Source organism: Schistocerca americana, chromosome 3, assembly GCF_021461395.2.
Source record: "Schistocerca americana isolate TAMUIC-IGC-003095 chromosome 3, iqSchAmer2.1, whole genome shotgun sequence".
Taxonomy (NCBI): domain Eukaryota; kingdom Metazoa; phylum Arthropoda; class Insecta; order Orthoptera; family Acrididae; genus Schistocerca; species Schistocerca americana.
The window spans coordinates 265,264,255-265,289,555 of NC_060121.1; the positions used below are offsets into that span (position 1 = coordinate 265,264,255).

At 43.3% G+C, this 25,301-nt stretch overlaps 1 protein-coding gene and 1 pseudogene across 1 annotated transcript in view; one reads left to right on the forward strand and one right to left on the reverse strand.

Annotated features, from left to right (window-relative positions):
* Positions 1–9,489, reverse strand: part of LOC124606010 — a 168,471-nt pseudogene extending 158,982 nt beyond the window's left edge.
* LOC124607241 (disintegrin and metalloproteinase domain-containing protein 22) overlaps positions 1–25,301 on the forward strand; it is a 1,086,760-nt gene that overhangs the window by 151,364 nt on the left and 910,095 nt on the right. The gene's annotated exons all lie outside the window — the stretch shown is intronic.

Here is a 25,301-nt window from a genome sequence, read left to right on the forward strand (position 1 = left end):
TATAACAGGTGTAGGATTCGTTATGAATAGGAAGGTAGGGCAGAGGGTGTGTTACTGTGAATAGTTCAGTGACCGGGTTGTTCTAATCAGAATCGACAGCAGACCAACACCGACAACGATAGTACAGGTATACATGCCGACGTCGCAAGCTGAAGATGAACAGATAGAGAAAGTGTATGAGGATATTGAAAGGGTAATGCAGTATGTAAAGGGGGACGAAAGTCTAATAGTCATGGGCGACTGGAATGCAGTTGTAGGGGAAGGAGTAGAAGAAAAGGTTACAGGAGAATATGGGCTTGGGACAAGGAATGAAAGAGGAGAAAGGCTAATTGAGTTCTGTAACAAGTTTCAGCTAGTAATAGCGAATACCCTGTTCAAGAATCACAAGAGGAGGAGGTATACTTGGAAAAGGCCGGGAGATACGGGAAGATTTCAATTAGATTACATCATGGCCAGACAGAGATTCCGAAATCAGATATTGGATTGTAAGGCGTACCCAGGAGCAGATATAGACTCAGATCACAAATATAGTAGTGATGAAGAGTAGGCTGAAGTTCAAGACATTAGTCAGGAAGAATCAATACGCAAAGAAGTGGGATACGGAAGTACTAAGGAATGACGAGGTACGTTTCAAGTTCTCTAACGCTATAGATACAGCAATAAGGAATAGTGCAGTAGGCAGTACAGTTGAAGAGGAATGGACATCTCTAAAAAGGGCCATCACAGAAGTTGGGAAGGAAAACGTAGGTACAAAGAAGGTAGCTGCGAAGAAACCATGGGTAACAGAAGAAATACTTCAGTTGATTGATGAAAGGAGGAAGTACAAACATGTTCCGGGAAAATCAGGAATACAGAAATACAAGTCGCTGAGGAATGAAATAAATAGGAAGTACGGGGAAGCTAAGACGAAATGGCTGCAGGAAAAATGTGAAGACATCGAAAAAGATATGATTGTCGGAAGGACAGACTCAGCATACAGGAAAGTCAAAACAACCTTTGGTGACATTAAAAGCAACGGTGGTAACATTAAGAGTGCAACGGTAATTCCACTGTTAAATGCAGAGGAGAGAGCAGATAGGTGGAAAGAATACATTGAAAGCCTCTATGAGGGTGAAGATTTGTCTGATGTGATAGAAGAAGAAACAGGAGTCGATTTAGAAGAGATAGGGGATCCAGTATTAGAATCGGAATTTAAAAGAGCTTTGGAGGACTTACGGTCAAATAAGGCAGAAGGGATAGATAACATTGCATCAGAATTTCTAAAATCATTGGGGAAAGTGGCAACAAAACGACTATTCACGTTGGTGTGTAGAATATATGAGTCTGGCGATATACCATCTGACTTTCGGAAAGGCATCATCCACACAATTCCGAAGACGGCAAGAGCTGACAAGTGCGAGAATTATCACACAATCAGCTTAACAGCTCATGCATCGAAGCTGCTTACAAGAATAATATACAGAAGAATGGAAAAGAAAATTGAAAATGCGCTAGGTGACGATCAGTTTGGCTTTAGGAAAAATAAAGGGACGAGAGAGGCAATTCTGACGTTACGGCTAATAATGGAAGCAAGGCTAAAGAAAAATCAAGACACTTTCATAGGATTTGTCGACCTGGAAAAAGCGTTCGACAATATAAAATGGTGCATGCTGTTCGAGATTCTGAAAAAAGTAGGGGTAAGCTGTAGGGAGAGACGTGTCATATACAATATGTACAACAACCAAGAGGAAATAATAAGAGTGGACGATCAAGAACGAAGTGCTCGTATTAAGAAGGATGTAAGACAAGGCTGTAGCCTTTCGCCCCTACTCTTCAATCTGTACATCGAGGCAGCAATGATGGAAATAAAAGGAAGGTTCAGGAGTGGAATTAAAATACAAGGTGAAAGGATATCAATGGTTCGCTGATGACATTGCCATCCTGAGTGAAAGAGAAGAAGAATTAAACGATCTGCTGAATGGAATGAACAGTCTAATGAGTACACAGTATGGTTTGAGAGTAAATCGGAGAAAGACGAAGGTAATGAGAAGTAGTAGAAATGAGAACAGCGAGAAACTTAACATCAGGATTGATGGTCACGAAGTCAATGAAGTTAAGGAATTCTGTTACCTAGGCAGTAAAATAACCAATGACGGACGCAGCAAGGAGGACATCAAAAGCAGACTCGCTATGGCAAAGAAGGCATTTCTGGCCAAGAGAAGTCTTCTAATATCAGATACCGGCCTTAATTTGAGGAAGAAATTTCTGAGGATGTACGTCTGGAGTACAGCATTGTATGGTAGTGAAACATGGGCTGTGGGAAAACCGGAATAGAAGACAATCGAAGCATTTGAGATGTGGTGCTATAGACGAATGTTGAAAATTAGGTGGACTGATAAGGTAAGGAATGAGGAGATTCTACGCAGAATCGGAGAGGAAAGGGACATGTGGAAAACACCGATAAGGAGAAGGGACAGGATGATAGGACATCTGCTAAGACATGAGGGAATGACTTCCATGGTACTAGAGGGAGCTGTAGAGGGCAAAAACTGTAGAGGAAGACAGAGATTGGATTACGTGAAGCAAATAATTGAGAATGTAGGTTGCAAGTGCTACTCTGAGATGAAGAGGTTAGCACAGGAAAGGAATTCTTGGAGGGCCGCATCAAACCAATTAGTAGACTGATGACCAAAAACAAAAAAAAATCTCAGTCTTGACTTAAAATCCATGACCCTTTACATGGCCCCACGACTTTTCCAGCCGGCCGCTGTGACCGTGCGATTCTAGGCGCTTCAGTCCGGAATCGCGTGACTGCTACGGTCGCAGGTTCGAATCCTGCCTCGGGCGTGTATGTGTGTGATGTCCTTAGTTTAGTTCTAAGTCTAGGGGACTGATGACCTCAGATGTTAAGTCCCACAGTGCTCAGAGTCATTTGAACCATTTGAAAAACTTTTCCATAGTTAGGTGAACCATTGAAAAAATATAGTCTGGTGCACACCTAATCTTGTTGTTCTCACTGTGACGTCATTATCGTTGTGCACAGTGGACAAACTCAGCGATGAGTTACATCAAGAACTGTATTGCACTCGCTCGTCTTTCATGATTAAAGATTTGTTTTATAAATAACATTGCACACACGCTCCTCTACTATGGCCTATCAATGGTAGACTCTTATGGCGCTTTCTCGTACAGCTTCATGACGAGTATTGAGTACACTTCCTTCTTACAAGATGACGATATCCGTGTTCACAGAGCTGCAAACTTACATTCCTGGTTTGACGAACACTCAAGCACCGCATCACATCTCAACTGGCCCGCTGTTTAACCCAATATTAACACGATTTCGAACAGCGAGTGAAACATACTGATTAATTTGGCACCTCTGCAGAGTCTGTCTATCAAAGAGTGACTGTAGGTGAGTATGGCATGCCTGAAGAAACTCGTGAAGTCTCTTCCTTGCTGAATTACGGCCATTATCAAGGCGGTGTTATGCGCTATTAGCGCCATGTCTCGTGGACGTATTTTGTTAGACGCTTTCTTCTTTTTGGGAGTCAGTGGCAATGTCAACGTTTGGGGAGGGGAGGAGGGCTACTTCCCTGGTCGAGACCTACGGGATTGGGAATAAGAGGGGCTGTTCCTCTTGCATGAGGTCGAATTATGGTAGCAACATTAAGAAACTACCTGAATTTACTAATGGGAAAATCAAAATTAACAATGTGTGTTATTGGCAAAGCTCATAACGTAAATGTTACTCTTCGCTGGGAATTGAAATAATAGGAAAAGTGGCGTAAAAACATTTCAAACCATGAATATTTATTCACTTTAAGAACCATATACATATAAAAACAGCAGTATATATTCGCCATTTTGTTTTGTTGTTTGCTACGAATGCTTATTTTCTTTCTACCTGTCAAACAGTATTCAAAATATCTGTATTTTTATTCTCGCTAAGAAACATACACATACAAAAACAACAACATTTAGGGAGCAGTATACGTTTCCCTACTTGTTTTTTTTTTTTTGTTAACTATTAATACTTATTTTCTTTTTAGCTGCCAAACAGTATTCAAAATATACGTATTTTTCTTCACTAACGGAACTGACTGTTCAGTTGTGGAAACAATGTTCGTAAAACAGGCAGTTTCGAAAGTTTCTTTGTCTTCATGTTAATGCGCAGTGTAAGCTTTTTCGCCGTTGGTAAACTGTAAGATGTACTATTGGACTTCTTATTGGGGAGACTTGAGTTTAAGCCTCAATTACAAGCTAAGCAATAGGCCTATCTCAAAATGAGTTATACCAATATTTTCTTGTTTTATTCTGCGTAGGCTGCATGGAGTAATTAGGTTTTAGAGCTCAATATATATATTTCATTGTAGACTGTAGTAAGGGCCATCCGGTTTCCGGAGTCTTCTCTGCGAACTACTCACTTCAAAATTATATAGTTTGAAATGTATTTGTCCGATGTTAATGAAATTTTAATAGGTTATAGACACTACTAGTAGTGGAGATCTCAAAATACAGAACTCTTCAATCACCCGCAAAAAAAGTTCTTACGATTTTTCTGAAGTAAGTTTTTCTCTGCCCAGGATAAACACATAATAGAAAGCTTGTGTTTGTTTCGAAGGTCCCATTTGTAGTTGTTTTTGTAAGAAGCTACAACCATAGTGCCCATACAGTGTGACACGAATTTTATAAAGCGTGATATGTACGACGGCTTCTGCGCGTGCTGGACCTCGCGAATAATACCGCGTACGGCTGTGAAAGCGAATGCGTCGTTGCCGCGAAACCCTGACCTATTGTAAAACGGTTTGCCCGTGACTGGCAACGTTGGACCTGATTCCGCCACTGCACCCACTATTATTCCTACGGTCCAGCTAGCACAGTACCAATCTTAATACCACTCTTCATAAAATCCGTATCTCACTATACGTTCACAATGGCTGCATGTTCTTACAACTACATAACAGACCATCAAAATACACACACGCTTTGCGTTATATGTTTATCTTGGGCTGAGAAAAAACTGCTTTAGATATGGATATGTCGTGTGGCTAGGGCCTCCCGTCGGGTAGACCGTTCGCCTGGTGCAGGTCTTTCGATTTGACGCCACTTCGGCGACCTCCGCGTCGATGGGGATGAAATGATGATGATTAGGACAACACAACACCCAGTCCCTGAGCGGAGAAAATTTCCGACCCAGCCGGGAATCGAACCTTTTTTTTTTTTTTTTTTGTAACCGTACATATTTATTTAAATATTTTAACAACGATACATTTAAAAAAAAGACATTTTATTCTATTAATCTATTATCCTAGTGATGGTTAATATTATTGTCATTTTATATGTTTTCGTTTTTATATTTTCCTTTTTCGTTTTTCTCTTATTGTTTGTTCCTTAAACCCTTTTACATGGCCATTTGTCGTCTTTTTTTCGAGGGGGGTAGACATTGCAGGACAGGCGTAACAGTTTATATTTGGCATCGTTGCATTGATTTGAGTTTATGTTTCTGTATGTGATGCACTTGTGATGACACAGGCACATTGTGTGTTCTGGTTTGATCTCTTCCTCTAGTTACACTGTTTGGTGGGACAGTATGAAGGAACGTCACCATGATAGGTGGAGCAGAAGTGGAAGAAACTTTTTTTTTTTTTTACAGATACTACAGAATATAACTAATTGAAGAAGAGAGAAAATTTTGTCATATTACATAAGAGAAGCAGAAAGGAACCCGGACCCTTAGGATTGACAGTCTGTCACGCTGACCACTCAGCTACCGGGGCGGACACTGCTTTAGATAAATCGTAAGATCTTCTTCCGATGACTCTAACACTATGTAACTTGAGAGTTCCACAATTGCAGTATACGCTGGTCAGCCAAAACATTGTGACCACTACCCAATGCGACGTTCGATGCTACTTGGAAGCGGTAAGAGCACGTGACGCGTAACAAAAATACATAAGCCGAGCAGACACGGACGGGGGGGGGGGGGGGGGTCACTCTAGCGAAGATATTGAAAAATTAGTGAATTATTGTGCTGGTAAACCCCTTACGTTATTTGATTTTCAAACAGCTGAGCAGAACTCAACGTACTCAGACATTTCTCTCTTTACTTATTCTGATCATCACTAAACTGACACACAATATTTTTAGCGCAACGCAATCTGACTTTCAATAATCCCTACATAAGAATGGCCCTGACTAACAATAACCTATACCTTTCATGAATCACTTACCTCACAAAAATCTTCGTTACTCGAACTACTGAAATACAGGGAGCGCCAATACTGCCAGCTAAATAAAAGGGTCTAACTACTGAAATCACTACCTACTGATAGGCATTGTTAGCAAATGAAAGATTTTGATAAAGAACAAACAATGTATTTACCCTAATAGTGTTCAAAAGTCATAATATATATATATCAGTTCATGACATCCAGTCTTACAAATTTACTGTCCCTGATGCACACACGTCCAGATCGTCCGCTCTCAAAACTCCGACATCTCTCTCCCCACATCCACCACTGCTGGCGGCTCACCTCCAACTGCGCAACGCTACGCGCTGTTAACAGCCAACTGCCCAACACTACAATAGCAAATTCCAACAATGTAAACCAGCCACAGACCGCACACAGCACAGTCAGTGATTTTCATACAGGGCGCTACGTGACGTTACCAACATAAAAACCTAAAGAGCCTACTTGCAATATGAGCTGCAAATTGGCAAATCTATTGAGGTAAGTGACTTTGACTGAGGGCAGATTATTATTACGTAGAACCTATGAACGAGTACGTCGAAAACGACGAAGCTGGTCGAATGTTAACGTGATACTGTCGTGAACATCCACGGTAAACAGGTAGAATGACAGTGAAACTACCACCAGGCTCTAAATGGTAGGACGTCCACTACTCTTCACAGAACATGGGTTTCGGAGGCTCGTCTGCTCTGTAAAGTAGAATAGATGGTGATCTGTGGCATCTCTGCCTAAAAAGCAAAATGCTGGTGCACGCACAGGTATTTCGAAGCACACCGTTCATCGTACATTTTGTCCGCCCCGATAGCTGAGTGGTCAGGGTGACGGATTGCCGTCCTACGGGCCCGGGTTAGATTCCTGGCTGGGTCGGAGATTTTCTCCGCTCAGGGTCGGGGTGTTGTGTTGTCTTCATCATCATTTCATCCCCATCCGGCGCGCAGGTCGCCCAGTGCGGCGCCGAATGTAATAAGACCTGCACCAAGGCGGCCGGACCTGCCCCGCAAGGGGTCCCGACGAATGACGAAAAACGCTCATTTCCATCGTACATTTTGAATATGGAGCTCCGCCGCAGACCACCCCTATGTGTTCACATGTTGACCCAACCACATCGCCAATTAAGATTGCAGTTGGCATGGGACAATTGGCATTCGAATGGTTCAAATGGCTCTGAGCATTATGAGACTTAACATCTGAGGTCATCAGTCCCCTAGAACTTAGAACTACTTAAACATAACTAACCTACGGACATCCCACACATCCATGCCCAAGTCAGGATTCGAACCTGCGACCGTGGCGGTCGCGCAGTTCCTGACTGAAGCGCCTAGAACCGTTCGGCCACACCGGCCGGCTCATGATTATAGGTCAGCGAGAAGTACGCTGTAGGTTTTGATTTGTGCGTTTGCGATATCAACATATATGACATAAAGATCTTATATTTTGGTTGCTTTGACTCAGAGTATTCATCATTTTACATCGCCGTGGGATCGTAGACCTTAATATGTGACATAAATTTCAACTTGGTACGTCTACTCGTTCCTTAGATAAATGGTTCTGAACAGTCACACAAACAGTGAGACAGACCAATGGGCGGACATCAAAGTGATCCTGTAAGTGTTCCGTTTTTACCGATTGAAGTACTCAACCCAAATAGTGTGAAAGTGGTTCCTGTACCAGCCACGAACGTGTGAATCGCGGAGTAGTAATGTAGGTGTATATTTTAAGAGCCAGAGATACTACAATCTGCTGGTGAACAGTAACCCAGTTGTCAGTTGTCCTGACAAGGGAACCTCCCCATTACACCCCCCTCAGATTTAGTTATAAGTTGGCACTGTGGATAGGCCTTGAAATACGGAACACAGATCAATCGAGAAAACAGGAAGAAGTTGTGTGGAACTATGAAAAAAATAAGCAAAATATACAAACTGAGTAGTCCATGCGCAAGATAGGCAACATCAAGGATAATGTGAACTCAGGAGCGCCGTGGTCCCGTGGTTAGCGTGAGCAGCTGCGGAACGAGAGGTCCTTGGTTCAAGTCGTCCCTCGAGTGAAAAGTTTACTTTCTTTATTTTCGCAAAGTTACGATCTGTCCGTTCATTCATTGACGTATCTGTTCACTGTACTAAGTTTAGTGTCTGTGTTTTGCAACAGCACCGCAAAACCGTGCGATTAAGTAGACGAAAGGACGTGCCTCTCCAATGGGAACCGAAAACATTTGATCGCAAGGTCATAGGTCAACCGATTCCTCCACAGGAAAACACGTCTGATATATTCTATTCGACACTGGTGACGGCATGTGCGTCACATGACAGGAATATGTTGTCGACCCACCTAATTTGTACACTTGGCGAATGGGTAAAAAGATTCTTCTACCTTGCCCGATTTAGGTTTTCTTGTGGATGTGATAATCACTCCCAAAAAAGTGATGAAAACATAACGGACGGACAGATAATAATTGTCCGAAAATAAAAAATTGAACTTTTCACTCGAGGGAATACTTGAACCAAGGATTTCTCGTTCCGCAGCTGCTCACGCTAACCACAGGACCACGGCGCTCCTGAGCTCGCACTATCCTTGATGTTGCCTATCTTGCGCATGGACTACTCAGTTTGTATATTTTGCTTATTTTTTCATAGTTCCACACAACTTCTTCCTGTTTTCTCGATTGATCTGTGTTCACTTTTACAAGGCCTATCCACTGTGCCAACTTGGGGGGGGGGGGGGGGCAATGGGGAGGTTCCCTTGTGAGTACGACGCAGTACAAATTAAAATGAGGGGCGGGACTCTTTCTCGCCTCGTATATATCTGCAGAGTCGAGTTTACACACTCTGACTCCAGCAGACGTCCGTGCTGTTTATAACGCTGCTGCAGCGGCGGATGTAAGCGCTCTCGGTGAATTAGTCAGGTGGAAGGTGAGCGTAAATGTGGAAGAGAGTTAGCTTAATAGGTAACTCTGACGCAAGAGACGCGCCTGGGCGGCGCGGCTCCAGTTAATTGCTGCGAGGAACGGCATCTCGGCACGCCCGCGTCTGCGGCTGCGGCGTGGAAATGCCCGAGGCGGGACGGCGACGAGACGAGCAGCCGACAAACGCCCGTTGTGTGCCGACGCCCGCTCCCCGGAACTTGGTCCGCCGTGGCCCCACGCACAACTCACCCTGCTGCGCCCCTGGCGCTTCCTTACCTGCGCCAAACCACAGACTGCCGCAGGAATGCTGTAGGGCGACGCCTTCTGGGCGCGGATGCGTCCGCGGAACCACTGCATACTCCAGAACTTTGTCGTAGCAACGTCACTTCCTAACTCGTCCACAAAAAGCTTTAAGTGGCAACTTTTGTTCCTTGGCGTCCGCAGTGCCAAATATGTGTTCTAATTTCATGATTATTACGAATATCACCAAGCTCCACTGCCCTTTAAATGGTTTATATGTTATAAATAATTCACGATGACCCCGTTGTGGCATATTGCCATCAGGTGCTCTGTAAGTACACTACTGGTCATTAAAATTGCTACACCACGAAGATGACGTACTTCAGACGCAAAATTTAATCGACAGGAAGAAGATGCTGTGATATGCAAAAGATTAGCTTTTCGGAGCATTCACACAAGGCTGGCGCCGATGGCGACACCTACAACGTGCTGACATGAGGAAAGTTTCCAACCGATTTCTCATACACAAACAGCAGTTGACCGGCGTTGCCTTATAAAACGTTGTTGTGATGCCTCGTGTAAGGCGGACAAATGCGTACCATCACGTTTCCGACTTTGATAAAGGTCGGATTGTAGCCTATCGCGATTTCGGTTTATCGTATCGCAACACTGCTGCTCCCGTTGGTCGAGATCCAATGACTGTTACCAGAATATGGAATCGGTGGGTTCAGGAAGGTAATACGGCACCCCGTGCTGGATTCCAACGGCCACATATCACTAGCAGTCGAGATGACAGGCATCTTATCCGCATGGCTGTAACGGATCGTGCAGCCACGTCTCGATCCCTGAGTCAACAGATGGGGACGTTTGCAAGACGACAACCATCTGCACGAACAGTTCGACGACGTTTGCAGCAGTATGGACTATCAGCTCGGAGACCGTGGCTGCGGGTACCCTTGACGCTGCGTCACAGACAGGGGCGCATGCGATGGTGTACTCAACGATGAACATGGGTGCACGAATGGCAAAACGTCATTTTTTCGGATGAATGCAGGTTCTGTTTACAGCATCATGGTGGTCGCATCCGTGTTTGGCGACATCGCGGTGAACGCACATTGGAAGCGTGTATTCGTCATCGCCATACCGGCGTATCACCCGGCTTGATGGTATGGGGTGCCACTGGTTACACGTCTCGGTCACCTCTTGTTCGGATTGACGGCACTTTGAACAGTGGACGTTACATTTCAGATGTGTTACGACCCGTGGCTCTACCCTTGATTCGAACCCTGCGAAATCCTACACTTTAGCAGGATAATGCACGACCGCATGTTGCAGGTCCTGTACGGGCCTTTCTGGATACAGAAAATGTTCGACTGATGCCCTGGCCAGCACATTCTCCAGATCTCTCACCAACTGAAAACGTCTGGCCAATGGTGGCCGAGCAACTGTCTCGTCACAATACGCCAGTCACTACTCTTGATGAACTGTGGTATCGTGTTGAAGCTGCATGGGCAGCAGTACCTGTACACGCCATCCAAGCTCTCTTTGACTCAATACCCACGCGTTTCAAGGCCGTTATTACGGTCAGAGGTGGTTGTTCTGGGTACTGATTTCTCAGGATCTATGCACCCAAAGTGCGTGAAAATGTAATCACATGTCAGTTCTAGTATAATGTACTTGTCCAATGAATACCCGTTTATCATGTGCATTTCTTCTTGGTGTAGCAATTTCAATGGCCAGTAGTGTAAATGATAGTCTTAATACAATGGTTTGTAACTACGATCAGAAAAGTTGTAAGGTACACCGTGAGGTGTTCTTACCTCACATATAATATCGTTGCTGCCATGTCCTATCTTTTGTTTTAGAATTATTAGTTTTTCCTTAGATGTGTGCTGGAGACGTCTATTTGACTTTAGTTGGTTTTTCTGTATGCTGTTTTTCCCTTGACAGCTTGGATGACAGTGGACCAGCAATACTACATGTGTACGTAGCTGCAATTATAAACATGTGATGTGTGGAAATTCGTTTCCTTTTTATAATTTTTATAGATTTAGATCTAATTAGATTTTCCTCTGGAATTTGTTTTAGTTTTATTTGTAACTTTTGTGTTATATTTTTATTTTCTCGTAACAATTTTGTTATTGTCTATGATTTATGATGTTTTCTTAGCGTTACGTCTTTGCTTTGTTCTCTTAAAAAAAATGGTCAAATGTGTGTGAAATCTTATGGGACTTAACTGCTAAGGTCATCAGTCCCTAAGCTTACACACTACTTAACCTAAATTATCCTAAGGAGAAACACACACACCCATGCCCGAGGGAGGACTCGAACCTCCGCCGGGACCAGCTGCACAGTCCATGACTGCAGCGCCTGAGACCACTCGGCTAATCCTGCGCCGCTTTTTTCTCTTTATGTTGCTATCACTGTTGGTATGGTTATGTTACTTATTGTCACTGATTTATTGATTTACCTTCTTCTCTTTAATTATAATGTGAATAAAGTTTTCTATGTACTTTTTATGTTTTAGGTCAGTTTGTTCATTTAGTAAATTTGTGGGGTTGCTGTATGGATGTGAATATATCTTTGTTTCGTCGAGGATGTTCATGAATACTCCCTTTTGCGTGATATGGAGGATTTCTAGTGCTTCGTTTAGGGATTTTACGTTGTGTTTTTTTGTTTGTAGATGTTGAAACAATCCTCCATATTCTGCAAAAGGAAGTATTCATGAACATCCTTGGGGAAATAGAAATATATTCACGTGCACACGGCAGCCCCACAGATTTACCGAATGAGCAAACCGAACTAAAACACAATAAATACATAGAAAACTTTATCGTGTTATAAGCAAAGAAAACGGATAAAGTAATAAATCATGACTTTAAATAACACGTATCCATAGTAGCAGTGATAACAACATGAATAGAATAAAACAAAAACATAACACCAAGAAAACTTCACAAATCTTAGATAATATCTAAATTATTACGAGAAAATAAAAATATAACATAAACCTGAAATAAAACTAAAACAAATCTCAGACAAAAACATAATTAGAAGCAAACCTATAAAAATAATTAAAATCAACCGAATTTCCAAAAATCACTTGTTTATAATAGCAATTATGTAAACATGTAATATCGCTGACCCACTGTCACCGAAGCTGTCAAGAGAAAAACATTACACATAAAAACCAACTAAAGTCGGATATACGTCTGCAGCGTACATCTAAGGACAAACTAATAATTGTAAAAAAAAAAAAGAGAGAAAATGGACAGGACATGGTACCAACGATACGTAAGGTGAAAACATCTAATGATGTATTATAACTTTTCTGGTCATATTACAAACCATTATATTAAGACCGTCGTTTACTTAAGTACTTACAGAGCACCTGATGATGGCTATATGCCGAAATGGGCTCATCCTGGATGATTTATAAAATAGAAATCGTAATGGTAATGCCATTTAAGTTGCTACTTGCTGTCTAGTTTTGAAATCGGTTTACATGCAACGTGTTAGACCCATGAATTTATGAATTTATGTAATAATGCGAACTGGCTGCAACTTCAATCAACTGTGACCTACAAAAAAAAGAGACTTAAAGGTAAACATATCCAAGAGATACACTTCGATTTTGATCGGCTTTGAATACAGGATGAGTCAAAAAGTACTTTACAACTTTGCAATGATATAGAATCTTATTGAGATAACTTACAGAATTTTTAATTGCTATGAAAATTCTTGTGAGATTCGTAACGGAAAACGTGTGGTGCAGGCAACACATAATAGTTAGGAGGTGAACTGATCATGCATGGGTATTGCATGCGCCCCCGTTTTTCATTATCAGTCTTACGAGTATTTTCGTAGTTATATAGCTATTAAAAATTCGCAACGTCAAATTTTCAGAACTATCTGTATGGGGCTACGAATCAGTATAAGGCTAGAAGAAGTCATTTTATACTTTTTAGACCGATATAAAAACGTGTTATACTAAAAATTTATTTTCAATGAAATTTATTTAAATATTTCAGTCGATTTCAAACATCAGGTTGAGATTACAGCAGAGACATGTGCTAATTTCAGTTTTATTTTAATTTCTCTTAACCTGAGTAAACCAGAACATTGCTTCCTACTACATAATCTCGCGAAAAAAACCTTGAAGGTAAAAACTATGGAGATTCGAACTCTCACTGAGGCTTAGCAGCAACCATTCTGCTCGCGAACCATTCACGACTGGAAGGGGAACAGTGAGAAATGGCTGGTACACAAAGTACACCAGAAATGGAAGGGAAGTTTATATTGCAATGTCATCCAGTTCTGAGCTATACTAAAAGTTTCGAAGTCTCTGGCTCATCAGAAACTTAGTTTAAAATGAGGTACCCAACTGACAAGCAGACACAGAAGAGCAAGTTAATAAAAACGTAGTATAATCAATCATGTATATACCACATTTGATTGAAATTGCTTCAGGCGCCCGTAAGTTATGTTTTTATATCACCCCTTTTCACCACCATCCTCAGCTGCAGGGTGTTACAGTATCAAAGTAATTTTTTCCAGGTTGTCAGTGATTCGAGTTGGTAGAAAGTGGCTCAGGCGTTACAGACGTGCACCTGTAAATCGAATGAGCTGGCGCAGATCATTTCCGCAGCGGTCATTTACTCTCATTGCACCTGTAGGAGCTGTGAGGCAACCTGCGAAGCACAGCCATCATGCACGGACTGCAATTGGACACGCGGAGCTCTCCAGTGTGACTTTGTCACTCCGTTTTAACCCCTACCCCAACCCCCTCCACTATCGTAGGCAGGTTTTTCTTGACCCACATTATTGCATTGTTATCCTGTTCTGAACTATGTTTAAAGTTTCAAGACTGTAGCTAATAGCGAAGCTAGTTAAAAACTGCAAAATTTGTACCGACCGGACAGACTGTCTAGAAAACAACCTGATAAAAACGTGTTACAGGAATGTGATGAGTTAAATGGCCTACATAATAGCAAACCAGTTCGCTACTGAGCATAGACGACCACCCTCTTCACAAAGCCATTAAAGGAATATTTCAACATTGAAAACACTCTCTAAAAGTTCGGAAAGAACCTGTGAAAATATTCGCTTCATGCCTCGCAATGAGAACCAGAAAAAGAGCTGCACATTAGCAGCACGATATTCGCTAATGAACAAGTGACTTTGGCAGCAAATGTGCTGCTTTTTGACACAACCGTGTTGCAACTTACCGTACTGCAGCGGGCCGTACACCAACCGGCTCTAGCAGTCGGGCAAGGCAAGATTATCACTGCGAAATACTTTGTGTGTTTCCGCCCGTGCTCAAATTTTATTGGACTGTGGAACCGAAAGACTCGGAGACATCGGAGCACCTTACTGCTTACCAAAGGCTATTATCTTTTCAGAAATCGATAGCTCAGTACGGAACGGATCTTTGCAGTACACCTGCTAGTTAATAGCACGCAAAATAATTCGGGAATGGAAGTTGCAAATACGACAGTCAGCTTTCAAGGTTTATGATCTTCACAAAGCATTTTTTTTTCTTGTAGCTATCACTCAAGATAGCCCTAACGCTGCCGGTACAGTTCTTTCTCTGTTTATCGGATACGACATGTAAAGTTGCTAGAACGTAACAAGATTACCTGCTGCTTGTATCATTGCATACTATGCTGTCCATCAGTGCCACTGATTCACCTATTCTCCACCGGCCGACGTTTGATATAGCAGTCTTTGTTATTCCTCATAAATACTGTACTTCTGATGCAGCAGCAGTTTTGCAGTTTCCTACCTTCTGCCGTGCGGCAGAGGCTCTGTTCAGGTTCTTTAAATTGAACATATTTCTTTCGCAGGATTTCATTTATAAAGGAACTTTTTCGCAGCGAGATGAAAGAGCAATTTTCAGACTTCTTTAATTTTCTCTACCTTTCCATTCTTCTCGACGTTCAACTTGTTCCTTCGTGGAAAAGGAGGGACATCATGGCACTGCCTTTGTTAGGTCTTTCTTTCCTGTGTATGAACTTGAGACACAATAGCACTGCCAGCAGCTAGGACACTACGATTACAGCACCGCACTAACTGCAGATAATCTTAACATCTGACGTAGACGGCATTGGAAAACTGAATATTGCATCAGACCAGCCAGAAACCGGAAGAAAAGGAGATAAAGTTTTTCCACCACCAGAATCGTCTCATGCGAGCGCTTATGAAAGATCCTTCGTCATTTCACTTCCTGAGTCGAGAAAATCCATGTCAAGTTTCCAAACAGCGATGCTGGATTGAAATACACTAAGATTCCACAGCAGGGCAGATGTTTCGTTACCAGCTTAATTTCATAGCTGCAGACAATAGCTTTATGCGACACTAAGAAGTTGCACTTTTGGTGTCTGAATCTAAGAGCTGTGCGACCTAGTTTTTCTAACTCCCCAGTTTTGCGTGGACTCATTAGTTCACAAATAATTACATTCCTAATGCAAATATCAAACGAATTTAGTAAGAAAAGTATCTCTATAATTGCAGTCTGTAGCCATTCATAATGACAAGAACCACAATTGGAAAATTAGTGTTTCAAATTTGATTCAAATGGTTCAAATGGCTCTAAGCACTACGGGACTTAACATCTGAGGTCATCGGTCCCCTAGAATTAGAACTACTTAAACCGAACTAACCTAAGGACATCACACACATTCATGCCCGAGGCAGGATTCGACCTGAAACCTTAGCAGCAGCGCGGTTCCCGACTGAAGCGCCTACAACTGCTCGGTCACAGCGGCCGGCTCAAATTTGATGTGAAATAATATTTTATCTATAAGGAGCCACAAATGCGTTTTTACACACGTAAGCAGTTCAGCTATTTGTCGGTACTCTATAACGCAAAATATGTTTCTTCTCTGTACGAAGTCACGCATAGTAAAAAAAATTGTGCAGTTCTCTGTTTCACTGATTTCTTGTTTAAACGAGGACGAAGACGTAATACAAAAATTTTGACGTAGGCCACAGCAGTGAATCGACTTACTCTTGTACTTAATTTCAACTATGCCTCTCGCAACGTTGACATATCAACAACGTCAAGACAGTAATGTGTCTTCACATAGCATAGTGTTGATGTAGTATGAAACACAGACATTTCACTATGAAAGAAGTTTTACTGAGTTACACGTTTATCCAACGTTGGCAGTCATACTTTTGTGTTAAGAAGAATATTCTTTCATTGTTCAGTTAAAATGATTAAATCCTTATCCTTAACCTTATAACCATCTCTTGGATTTTGTAGTTCTTAATTTCCATGGTCTCAAAGAAAAATTGGAGAGAATATCCACTTAATGTCAGGACCGTTTTTGTTTCAGCCGTACAAATATCAGCCATTTATGAGCTGTCTTCAGTGGGTTTCTTTACTATTCCGTCTCCTCCCAACACTATCAGTTGTTTTGTGCTAACAATGTACCATATTTATTTAGCCTGCTATGTTTTCCGATGCTGTTGTTCTGTTTGCCGTTTTATTGTACGTGTTAAACTTATTTGTTCACTATCATTGTTTTAAACATGCACACGCACGCACACACACACACACACACACACACACACACACACACACACACACATTTTATTTCATTGCGAAAACAAATAAAGTATTTTAACATGTCTAATAAAACGGTGTACAATGTAGCAACATCGGAAACCACGACAAGTTATATAAAATGTGGTGTTTTTGAAATTACCACACAAATAACTGATAGCTTTATATGAGACGGAAAAACAAACAAAACCTCCTCAGGATAGCACGTGAAGTGCTGAAACATGTATGGATACACAGCAGTAAGAAAACTGCATATTGCATCTTGAAGAAATTCTCACCAATTCTTCCATACTAATGGTATCGAAGACATAGGCTTCTGATGTATCGGAATTTACATTAATTACATTTTTACGCATTTTTGATACGACTAGAGGAAAAAATTCTGAGCGGGACGAAATACAATCAAATTACGAATAATTTTGTTACGTGTCTGTTATCAGACTGAAATTGATCTGGCGTTCCTCAGAATTTATATTAATTGAAGCTATTCCACCCGCTTTGTCCCCTTGTTTCGCCGCAATTACTTCTAATAAGGCTAGCAGACCCGCCAGGTTAGCCGAGAGCGCTAACGCGGTGCTTCCTAGACTCGGGTGGGCGCGCCGGTCCCGGATCGAATCCGCCCGGCGGATAAACGACCACGACCAGTGTGCTGGTCAGCCTGGATGTGGTTTTTAGGCGGTTTTTCACATCCTACTAGGTGAATACCGGGCTGGTCCCCACGTCCCGCCTCAGTTACACGACTCGCAGACATTTGAAACACATTCACACTATTTCACGATGTACACTAGACGCAGACAGCTGGGGTACACTACTTCAGTCCCGGGGGGTATGGGGTGGCGGCAGAAAGGGCATCTGGCCACCCTTTAAAATTAACCATGCCAATTCCGTACTTAACCATGCCGACCCTGCGCTCACTGTGGGATAAAGGCAGTAGCAAACGAAAGAAAGAGTTTCTAATAAGGCTAGCATGATAAATCTTTTTGTTCACTAAGCCATTTACCACACTAAATCATAGGACAATGGATCTTTTGGCTTAAGTGGGGCGTGTTAACTGCAGAGCTTTCTTAACAACACTCTTCTTCCCTTTGAACGGTATTCAAGAATACGACCAGAATGATCAATCAAAGCTAAAAGTCTAGCAAACACAGGCTCCAAAACGCATCTTCATCTTTGATCCTGTGAAACAAGTCTTTTCGACTGCAAGCTCTTTGCCAGCCATATTCCTGGAGAACTAAAGCAAGAAAAATTGTCTAATAAACATGAGCTCTAAAATGCATAGATTAAGAGCTATGAGCATTTGTTCAATGGAAGAGATGTGTATCACAACAGCGGTGATGAGTAAGTGCTCATAACTCTTAAGGAAGGCACTTTGGAGCCCATGTTTAAAAGATTTTTCTGCTTCGAATGATCGTTCCTGTCAAAAACTTCAATGTTGACTGTTCTTCCTTGAACACCCTGCACAGCTGTGACACTTCTTTAGCTAACAGCTGAAGATGATCTATTCTCGTTGCGCTCATTCATTATACTGTAGTGAATTTTGTGCTTTTGCTAGTTTTTACATAATTGTTTTCTTTGATTTCGTATCTCAGTGCAAATAATCTGTGATGAATTTGATATTTTTTTCATGAAAGAGTCAGATATCTGAAAGCGGAAAATAATTTAACTTCTACGATATCTGGACCAAGAATAAGCCTATTATTGGCATTAACAATAAAATCAACTGAGAAACAATTTCCATCACATAATCTTTCCTTAAAAGTGAAAAGTCATCTCTATTCAAGAGGAAGATACAGTTTTTTAATCTTAATGGTGCTTAGAAAGAAAAACAATGAATTAGATAAAAAGGTTTAAGTATTGCCTTCTAAATTACGTTTGGTGTATTTGTAGGTACATATTTCCTCAGGTCCCCAAGGGAGCCTTTAACCTCTAAAGGGCGGACAGGGGAATGCTTGACAGATAGGGTGGTAGGAGGGAAATGCAATACTTCCCGTGGACGAACGGGCACTGCAGCGTCTGACTCGAAGTGGCCGACTGCAAAAGGCGTCTGTGTCCCATGTTAGGAGTAGCCTCAAGAACTGCGGAAGGCAGCGAAATACCACCATAGACTATTTTCCCCACATAACAAAGTCAACATTTTACATGCAAAATATGTGTTTCTCTCAAGCTAAATTGATATCCTGAATTAAAATAGTACTCTGCTCAAATCTCCTCAAGGAACAGCCTGAAAGGAGAGGCAATATCTAAACAAGCATCAGAACCTGGAAAGTCAGAACACTGCTACAAGCAGCAAAACCAGAAAACTTTAAGAGATAGGTGAAAAAGAGTAATGGGGTTGCTACGCTAATGTATGATGAACGTGGAGAATTGCATTCAGACGAATGCATAATGTAATTTACTACTTAGTACTCTGGGGGACTGATGACCTTCGCTGTTTAGTCCCCCTTAAACATCCCAACAACCACCACCACCACTGCTTAGTAGGATGGATGACAGGAAGAAATGGAGTAGGAGTAATTATAACTGTGGGTTATTCTACGCCAAAAATGAACTGAAAAGAGTGAACTTGTATTTATGGCAGCCAAGGGAGAGTCTTTAAATCAGATGTCTCAATGCGCTGTGCCACCACATGCTATATTCTCGCCGTTGAGGAACACGGAGATGTATCGATGGAAAGAGGAGTGGCTATAAATAATGTCGTGTGGCTAGGGCCTCCCGTCGGGTAGACAGTTCTTTCAAGTGGTCGCCACTTCGGCGACCTGCGCATCGATGGGGATGAAATGATGATGATTAGGACAACACAGCACCCAGTCCCTGAGCGGAGAAAATCTCCGACCCAGCCGGGAATCGAACCCGGGCCCTTAGGAGTGACATTCTGTCATGCTGCTTTTTAAATCTCATTTTGTTCGCTTTTGTTCGTTGCATCTGCTCGGGGCGGACGTCGTAAGACATCCATTTATGTTCGTTGTTGATCGATTGACTCAGTTTTTTTTATTACAGAGGGCACGTAACCCTCTGACCGAACACGCTGAGCTACCGTGCCGGCTGTCCACTCAGCTACCGGGGGCGGACGGAGAAGTGGCTGGGAGTGATGGACAACAAGCTGTGGTCAGTAAAACCAACTACTAGGCAGTGGCGCACCACCTTCCAGCCATTGAAACGACAAGAAGTTCTTCTCGCCAGCCTTCAGATAGGACACAGTTGGATGATACACGGTCTCCTGTGCGATCACGATGGCCATCCAGTGTGAGCTGTATGTGGCTTTCAGATTACAGTATACCTCATTTTAACTTAATATATATTCAGACATAATGTCAGAGGTTAGTTTCCCAACTGATCTGTCCTCCATGGTGTCCTACAATGAGACAAATGTGGTATGACCCTCAAGATTTCATGAGATGTCGGACTTGCTCCCTAAACTGCAATGGAGAACATTTTAAGGAGTGTCTCGTCCTGTTTATTGTAACTGATTAGCAAACCATACCTCACTTTCTCTACAGTTCAGTTAGGACTTTAATAGCTCATTTAACACTGAAAAAGTGGAAAAGTTTACATCGTTCATTATTGGGCATAATTGCGTAGATGAACAGGAATGAAAACGGGAAGGATGATTTTAAGTGAAACAATATTTCGTGTACTTTAAGTTTCAACTGTTTTAACCACGTTCACCTCAGACTATTTTAGTAAAGGCGCTAATAAAGTCACTGTTCAGCACTTTAAGTACACACACACACACACACACACACACACACACACCAGAGATTAGAAACTGAGCGAGTGCGAGGATAATGTTGAGGGTTGCATACACTAGAAATAAAGGCGCCACTGTTGCGTCATTGCTCCACCGCCTTCCTTCCTTCCCACTGTAGTTCAGCGATTATGGCGGGTATGAGAACGGCGGGATTGCGGTGGCTTCGTTGACTTGTTCTCTCTTACTACAACGTGCTGTAGTGAGACTAACCACGACTTCGTATTGAAGTTGAGTGAACGATCATGCTGTTGTAAGTAGTACTGACGGGGTGAAATGATCGATTGTTGGGATCAGTTGGCCTGCACTGTAGCTGTTTTGTTTTGTTTCGTTTTGCGAGACTGTGAAGGGTGTGGAGGGTGTACGATTAAAATTAAATGATGCGGCGAATAGAACGCAAATATGCTCCATAAGAGGAAGGGAGATGTCCGGGAAAAGTTCGATGGTACACATCACACTTCAGAAGGAAAACGCGAAAGCCGGCCGCGGTGGTCTCGCGGTTCTAGGCGCGCAGTTCGGAACCGCGCGACTGCTACGGTCGCAGGTTCGAATCCTGCCTCGGGCATGGATGTGTGTGATGTCCTTAGGTTAGTTAGGTTTAAGTAGTTCTAAGTTCTAGGGGACTGATGACCACAGCTGTTAAGTCCCATAGTGCTCAGAGCCATTTGAACCATTTTTTTTTTTTTGAAAACGCGAAGATTGTCCAACGCAAACAAACTGGTTGCACTCTTATTTATTACACTGCCGGTATGAGAAAACATACCTGCTCTATTAAATGAAAACTGGGCACACCGTAACGTCACTGCGACCAAAATCCGCGCTATTTGTGTATTGTTTTGCTCAATGCAACCTGCGTTTGTGGGCTTGTAGCGAGTAGTGTAGCTTGCCAGAGACGATGTCGCCAAAAATGTTCTTCGTTTGGGCTCCTAAAACCGGACAAGAAAGCGATATGAAAATTGGACATGGTACGTTAGTAAGGATCGAACCCGAGCCAAGGGCTAAGCAGTCTCGTGCACTGTCGTCTACACTGTAAGAATAACTAATCGTGTCTGGCGGACCGCTTTATTTGCGCGTACAAAGGCCTGATTGGCTAACTTGAATGCTAATTAACTCGGAAATGCCGCAACGTATCCCACATTTACTTAACAATTCAGCTCAACCTACCTTGCAACACCCTTACACCTTTTCACACTTTTCTGACTACCCTGTATATATAAACCTATTGGTTATTGTAGTGGTACAGAGCAGTCGTGCTCAACGGTTGCGTATGTAGCGACAGTACCGCGGGATCTCTGTTATACTTGTGAACTCGTGTGCTCGCTCTCCTTTCTACGCTGACACAGTAAACTTTTAGCAGTAAACAAATGGAAGTGACAAGTTTTCGACTAAACAGGCAGCAACGGATACTCCGATCGTACAGAGACGGCGAACTCTAAGATGGCATTATACACTACTAGCCATTAAAACTGCTACACCAAGAAGAAATGCAGATGATAAACGGGTATTCATTGGACAAATATATTACACTAGAACTGACATGTGATTACATTTTCACGCAATTTGGGTGCATAGATCCCGAGACCTCAGTACCCAGAACAAACACCTCTGGCCCTAATAACGGCCTTGATACGCCTGGGCATTGAGTCAAGCAGAGCTTGGATGGCGTGCACAGGTACAGCTGCCCATGCAGCTTCAACACGATACCACAGTTCATCAAGAGTAGTGACTGGCGTATTGTGACGAGCCAGTTGCTCGGCCACCACTGACTAGACGTTTTCAGTTGGTCAGAGATCTGGAGAATGTGCTGGCCAGAGTAGCAATCGAACATTTTCTGAATGCTGAAAGGCCCGTACAGGACCTGCAACATGCAGTCGTGCATTATCCTGCTGAAGTGTAGGGTTTCACAGGGATCGAATGAAGGGTAGAGCCACGGGTCGTAACACATATGAAATGGAACGTTCACTGTTCAAAGTGCCGTCAACGCGAACAAGAGGTGACCGAGACGTGTAACGAATGGCACGCCATACCGTCACGCCGGGTGATACGCCAGTATGTCGATGACGAATGCACGCTTCCAATCTGCGTTCACCGCATGTCGCTAAACACGGATGCGACCATCATGATGCTGTAAACAGAACCTGGATTCACCCGAAAAAAAGGACGTTTTGCCATTCGTGCACCAAGGTTCGTAGTTGAGTACACCATCGCAGGCGCTCGTGTCTGTGATGCAGCATCAGGGGTAACCGCAGCCATGGTCTCCGAGCTATGCTGCTGCAAACGTCGTCGAACACTTCGTGCAGATGGTTGTCGTCTTGCAAACGTCCACATCTGTTGACTCAGGGATCGAGACGTGGCTGCACGATGCGTTACAGCCATGCGGATAAGTTGCCTGTCACCTCGACTGCTAGTGATACGAGGCCGTTGGGATCCAGCACGGCGTTCTGTTTTACCCTCCGGAACCCACCGATTCCATATTCTGCTAATAGCCGTTGGATATCGACCAACGCGAGCAGCAATGTAGCGATATAATAAACCGCAATCGCGATAGGCTACAATCTGACCTTTATCAAAGTCAGAAACTTGATGGTACGCATTTCTCCTCCTGACACGAAGCATTACAACAACGTTTCACCATGCAACGCCAGTCAACTGCTGTTCGTGTATGAGAAATCGGTTGGCACTTCCCTCATGTCAGACCGTTGTAGGTGTCGCCACCGGCGGCAACCTTGTGTGAATGCTCTGAACAGCTAATCATTTGCATATCGCAGCATCTTCTTCCTGTCGGTTAAATTTCGCGTCTGTAGCACGTCATTTTCGTGGTGTAGCAATTTTAATGGCCAGTAGTGTAGTAGCCGCTGGCGAGTTTAAAGCGAATATATGGAGCTTATTTCCTATTTATAATGCACGATCGAAGTTGCGCGCGTGTGCCACGGTACTCCCCATTACCCCCTCCCCTTGCTCCCCCTTCCCAGGGTCAAAATTCTTCCCGAGAAACCTTGGCACTGAAGTTACGTTCCTATGGACGGTCTGTATGTATGGCGCCATTTGACTGTATTGGGTAGCGTTGTTACGTTCCGCTGTGTGCCGTGACGTGCTGAATGGGCTCTAGTGCGTCGGCCCAGCGCACAGCCTGTGCCTGCCGGGGCACGGTGTTGTTGCGTGCCGCCGCGGGCGCGCTCGTGAGCTGAGTTGGTTGTCAGCCTCTGGGCCCGATCCCGTGTTCCACCTGATTAGCCGCCGCCAGCCCCATCTGACCTCTCCTCAGACGCACGCCTCCAGCCCCGGGCGGCTAATCCCACCGCTACTACACGTTACCGCTCTGCGCACACGCCCTGACCGGCAGAGGCTGCAACACAGGCCGCGTTTGACTGCGGTGTCTTCGGTATCAGTTCTGCGTTAAGGCGGGCCGCAAGATGAGACGCAGGCCCGCGATGTGACGCAGGGGGGCTCACGCCAAATTCCTCAAGGCAGCGTGAGTCACGGCGACAATCATCGCAAGTTGGATCGCAGTTTCAATACGCAGTTTGCTGAGGAACTTTGGCTCTGGCAGAGATGGCGACTACTTCTGCTATGTTAATAGATATAAGTTCAGAATCGGATTCCGAATCTAAGCTTGAGTTCGAAACGGTGTGTTACATCGCTTTGATGAAACTGGCTACAGGTTCTAACGCCGAAGAAGGCACGAGGAGGACCATATGGCGTGAGTCAGAAGGGGCAGAGTAGCTGGTGAGAAAAGCCCTTGCTGTCGCCAGGGCTAATGTATATATAGCGAGAAGTGAGCAAATTTCATTATTATCAATTATCAGAAACCGTATTTTCGTAGCAGAAACAGAATCCTATTAGTCATAAGGACTATCCAACAACAAATCAATTTAAACTGTGCTCATAGAACTTCGTGTCATCACTTGGACGACAGTTTCGATTCTATATTGATATCAAAGACGTGGTGAAATCCATCTATTCCGTTTTCACTGGTAGATATGGAGGGCTACACGCTAGTAAGGAATGATATCGTAAGGAAGCTAGGCATCTTTTTTTGATAAACATTAACCAGGACAGAGCACATCACGAAAATTTGCTACAGAGTTTTAACAATGTCAATGTAGAATGTTAACTAATTACAATGCAGCTTACCATTTCGTATGTCCGTTTCCTTGGCCACTTCCTCCCACTTCTCAGCTTTCAGCTTCGTTTTCAAGTAATCTTCATGGCTTGTATCATACAGAACTTTGCGAACACGTACGGCTTCAATTAGCTTTTCTTCCATTTCGAACTACCAACAGCCAGAACCACCGTGAGCCTCGCAGTAAACTGCGTACAGGAAACTGCGATCCGCAGGGTCACCAAGCGCAGGAGCTGTGTCACGTCACGCTGCGCTCTAACGTGCCAGCACCATTCAGTTGTGTGGTTCGCAAAAACTCACCGTGAGTCACCCTGCGTCACCTCACGGACCTGCGTCTCGTCTTGCGGCCAGGCTAAGGTGCGCACGCAGTAGCCCAAAGAAGGCACACGAACGACAGCCAGTGGATTTGGCCGAATGTTGGTTGCCAACCTATTGGCGTTCGACCTGCCATTCTCACCAAACAAAGGGGTTGGGCCAAGGGATTCGGCCAT